Source organism: Rhagoletis zephyria, unplaced genomic scaffold (assembly GCF_001687245.7).
Source record: "Rhagoletis zephyria isolate East Lansing unplaced genomic scaffold, Rhagoletis_zephyria_1.1 Rzeph_scaffold_00090, whole genome shotgun sequence".
Classification (NCBI taxonomy): Eukaryota; Metazoa; Arthropoda; class Insecta; order Diptera; family Tephritidae; genus Rhagoletis; species Rhagoletis zephyria.
The window spans coordinates 181677-186466 of record NW_016157174.1 but is presented as its reverse complement, the minus strand read 5'-3'; the positions used below and the strand labels follow the sequence as shown (position 1 = coordinate 186466).

Genomic DNA, 4790 nt, shown 5'->3' with positions numbered 1-4790 from the left:
AGATTGTCCTGAAGCATGGTTTCTCCTTGTAGAAGGACAATTCGAAATTAACAACATACGTGATGATAATATCAAATTTCAAAACGTTTTAATTTTTCTTCAAAAAGAATCAATTTCTAAAATTATTGATGTTATTAATCCGCCTCCTTTGATTAACAAATATGAAACAATTAAGAAAGTTTTATGTGAAAGATTTTCTCTTAGCGAAGAGATGAGATTAGAGCAATTATTTTCAAATACCGAACTGGGTGATCGTTCACCATCAGTACTTTATAGACATATGAAATCCTTAGCAGGTTCCAAATCAATTATTAGTAAAGAACTTTTATTTAAATTATGGAGTAGGAAGTTACCGCAACAAGTACAAATTCATATAACTTCTTGTAGTAATCAAAGTACTGAAGAAATTATTTCTCTTACAGATAAATTATTTGATTTGATAAATAAACCTCAATCGTCTAAATCTTTTAATGTCGCTAGCGTAGAAAATAATAATAATATTCAGTGCATTAGAAATTTAACTGAGTTAACTACAGTCATTTACCAAAATCTTAACAAAATTACAGAAGATATTAATGAATTACAAATAAGCTCAAGATCAATAAATAGAGATAGAGATAGAGACAGAAGTCGTTCTATATTGAGAAATTTTTCTAGATCTAGAAACGATATTAACCAAAATATTTGTTGGTATCATAGAAAATTTAAAAATAATGCTTTTAAATGCATTCAACCGTGTAATTTTAACAAAAACAAAAACTAAGAAAATTCTAATGTTTTAAACTAGATCGTTCCATTATGACGGTGGCTAATAATGGAAATGAAGTTAAGCCATCTCGCCGCCTATTTATTTATGATAAATCCAAAAATTAAATTTTTTAATCGATACTGGTGCAATCGTTTCGGTCATTCCTTCTTCAAAATTCAAATCACATAAAAGAAATTCAGATCTTAATTTGACTGCAGCTAACGGTTCTTCTATTAAAACTTATGGCACAAAACTTTTAAAAATTGATCTAGGTTTAAGACGCGATTTGGAATTCCCCTTCATATTAGCGGATATTTTAACACCAATTATAGGCGCTAACTTTTTGGAGAAATTTTGTATATCAGTTGATATTAAAAATAGAGAAATTACTGATTCAACAACAAAATTGAAAGTTTCTGGATCATCTGGTTTTTGCGATATATTTTCAATAAGGATACCGATTACTGAAAATAAATTTTCTTAACTTTTAAATGATTTTCCTTCAATTACTTGTGAACCAGATTACACTAAACCAGTGCAACACCAAACGGTTCACAGAATTAAAACAAAAGGAGTGCTACCTTTCTCTAAACCACGTCGTCTTGATCCAATTAAATTCAAAATAGCAAAACCAGAATTTGAATTTTAAGTTAAAACAGGTATATGTAGACCTTCACACTCTCACATTGCATCTCCTTTACATTTAGTTCCTAAAAAAGAACCAAATGATTGAAGACCTTGTGGAGATTACAGAAGACTTAATTGCATTACTATTCCAGATCGTTATCCGTTACCTCACATTCATGATTTGACTATTGATTTAAAAAATAAACAAATTTTTTCCAAAATTGATTTGTTCGTGCGTATCATCAAATACCGATGGTTGAAGAAGATATACATAAAACAGCATTTACTACACCGTCNAAGATATACATAAAACAGCAATTACTACACCGTTTGGAATGTTTGAGTTCGTACGGATGCCTTTTGGACTACGAAATAGTGCACAAACATTTCAACGTTTTATTAATGAAGTATTTTCAGGTTTAGAATTTGTGTTTGTCTATATTGACGATATTCTTGTTGCAAGTGATAATGAAGATCAACATATTGAGCATTTAAAATCTGTATTTGAAATACTTGAAAAATATAGTTTGAATATTAAACCTAGTAAATGCATTTTTGGAGCAAATAAATTAGATTTTCTAAGTTATGAAATTTCAAGTGAAGGAATCAGACCTTCGAACGAGTTGAAGCAATAGTAAATTTTGAAAAACACTTTCAATAAATAAATTACAAAAATTTTTGGGCATGGTTAATTATTACCATAAATATGTTAGCAGCAGAACTTAGTCCTCGGCACGAAATGTTAACATTAGCAACTAAAAATAAACTTAAACAATTAAATTGGACAAAAAATACAACTAGGGCTTTTGAAAATGTGAAGAAACTTTTTACACGGAAGACTTTACTCACTCATTTTGATAAAAATGGTAAGTTATCACTTGCTGTCGATGCTTCGAATGTAGCAGTCGGTGCGGTTTTAAAACAAATGAATAATAACACTTTGGAACCACTTGCATATTTTTCAAGAAAATTATCCCCTACAGAAATTAATTACTCCACATTTGACAGAGAACTTTTAGCGATATACAATTCAATTAAACATTTTAAACATTTTCTAGAAGGTAGAAAATTCACTGTTTATACTGATCATACCCCTTTAACACATATTCTAAATTCTAAATCAGACAGATCACCTCGATAAATTCGACACTTACGGCTGGTTTCTCCAACTCAACTTAACTTAGTTAAGTCAATTTTCTTGACTTAGTCAAGAATAAGCTGTGTAAAACGTAGGCTAACTTTTGACTTAAGTCCAAAAACTGGCTAAACTAAGTTAAGTTGAGTTGGAGAATACAGCCATTAGAATACATTGCACAATTTACAGACGACATTCAATACATTTCTGGAAAAGAAAACATAGTTGCTGATACGCTTTCACGTATTCCAGATGTTAACATGATTTTAGCCCAAGACATAAATTTTCAAACATTATTCGAGGAACATCAAAAATATCAAACACTTCATGACATAATATCTGACCAAAATTCCAACAGTAATTTAAAAGAAATTAATATTCCAGTACTTAATCTTAATATTTGGTGTGATATTTCTCAACAACCATTTGTTCCCAATTCTTAGAGAAAAATCATTTTTGATAAAATTCATTCTTTATCACATCCAAGTGTACGTACAACTAGGCGTTTGATTCAATCAAAATATTTTTGGCCTAATATGCGCAAAGAGAAAAATAATTGGACTTCTACTTGTATAATAGGCTGGGTCGATTTTGTATGGGGGAAAATAAAAGTCATTTGACCGCATTGTAATAGCAATATTATGATGCCTTAGGTCTAAGCCAAGATTAATTTAAAACTTATCTTTAGCCCGCGTAATTGAATCAAAGTGTATAAATGTTGAAAATGAAACTTTGGCTTGTAATAAAGGGTGAACACACCAAAACTGCGACACTTATAAATTACTACCAGAAACAACCTAGAAGGCTTTGAAATTATTTTTTTTTGTATTATATAACTTGGAAGTTTAGATGTTATTAAAATGTTAAAATATTAGTTATTATTTGCTCCATATGCAAGTGATCGGTATTTTCATCGCACACGCGCCATCATGTTCTGCACGACTGCATCATCGACATTACGCGATGCGCACAACTACTTTGTTTTGCACTCTTCAATAATTTTCACTCTTTCACCTGTTTTCTTCAAGATTCCTTTGACAATTGACCAATATTCCCCAATAGGACGTGGCTCTGGGCTATTGGGTGGATTGCAGTCGTGAGGTACAAAATTGATGTTATTTGCATTATACCACGGCAATGTGTCCTTGGCATAGTGGCAGGTTGCCAACATTTTGTACGAAAAACTGCGATCTCCGTACGGATTTTGCAACATAACGCGACAAAATCTTCGGATCTCGCGAAAACGCACTGAGGACCTTCCGAGCACTGTTTTTATCACTTTGACCATGCTAACCCCCGCTCCCTGGTTTTCTCGTAACTGTCAGGCCTTATTTGTACCGATTAAAACCCTGCAAACTGTCGAATAGTGCACTCTTTAATTTTTTAGCAATTTTACGTGTACTTAAGGCCGGATCATTTATAAACTCGTGCAAAATGGTTTGTCTCGTTTCTAGCTCGGTTGCCATTTTTAACTCAACTAGGAATCAAATTCAAATGAAATTTCTTCTACGTTCAACTAAGGTCATGGTCAACTTATGGTATTTGAATTTCAAAATATTGAATTCGTTTTGGGTAAGTTATAAGCTTCCCAAAGTGTCGCAGTTTTGGTGTGTTCACCCTTTATCTATGGAATGCGTTATTGTTATGAATAGAACGATATATCAAATTAAGGGCTATTAAATTTAGTACCTCACGTTCATTTATAATTTTTCAATAAGTCTATACGTTTTTACGATATTAAGATAAAACTTACAAAAACTATAATTTTCCCCTATGAATTTTCAATTCTTCATTACTTCAGTAAACAAGTGAAAAATACAAAAGTCAGACGAGATTTATTTCAAACGTTTTATCATTTTCGGATGTTTATATAATATTAAAATGACCATGGACTGGGTCACGCCGATTTGGTCAGTTTTCAAGATCGTGGTGAATGTATTGTCAAAGAATAGGAATCGTTTGACACGTTAATAGTAGTTTCAAGCATATAAGTATTTGCATACATTAACATAATGCAATTAGGGTGAGAAACGCCCATTTTAAGTCTATTTATGCAGTATTGAAAATTAGTGCGGAATGGTTTCATTAGTCACCAGAGAAGCACATTTTTCGCGGTTTCTAAATTTGCCGTTGTAATAAGTGTTTAGATATACATAAATATTTTAGTTAATTCCATTATGTGAAAAAGTGTCTGTAGCTAAATGCAATAGTCTTTAACATAACCTGGGAAATCCTTTTGAGGACTCTCCAATTGGACGATATTGCTTTGCATTCAGCTTT

The 4790-nt window shown here is 31.6% G+C and overlaps 1 protein-coding gene and 1 long non-coding RNA gene across 2 annotated transcripts in view; both read right to left on the bottom strand.

Annotated features, from left to right (window-relative positions):
- Window positions 1–4790, bottom strand: part of tweek (transmembrane protein KIAA1109 homolog tweek) — a 443660-nt gene that overhangs the window by 360945 nt on the left and 77925 nt on the right. The gene's annotated exons all lie outside the window — the stretch shown is intronic.
- Window positions 1875–4790, bottom strand: part of LOC108374605 (uncharacterized) — a 17070-nt gene continuing 14154 nt past the window's right edge. Inside the window, exon 3 of the long non-coding RNA XR_001849066.1 lies at window positions 1875–1887. This is a non-coding gene — a long non-coding RNA (uncharacterized LOC108374605). The remainder of the gene's footprint in view (window positions 1888–4790) is intronic.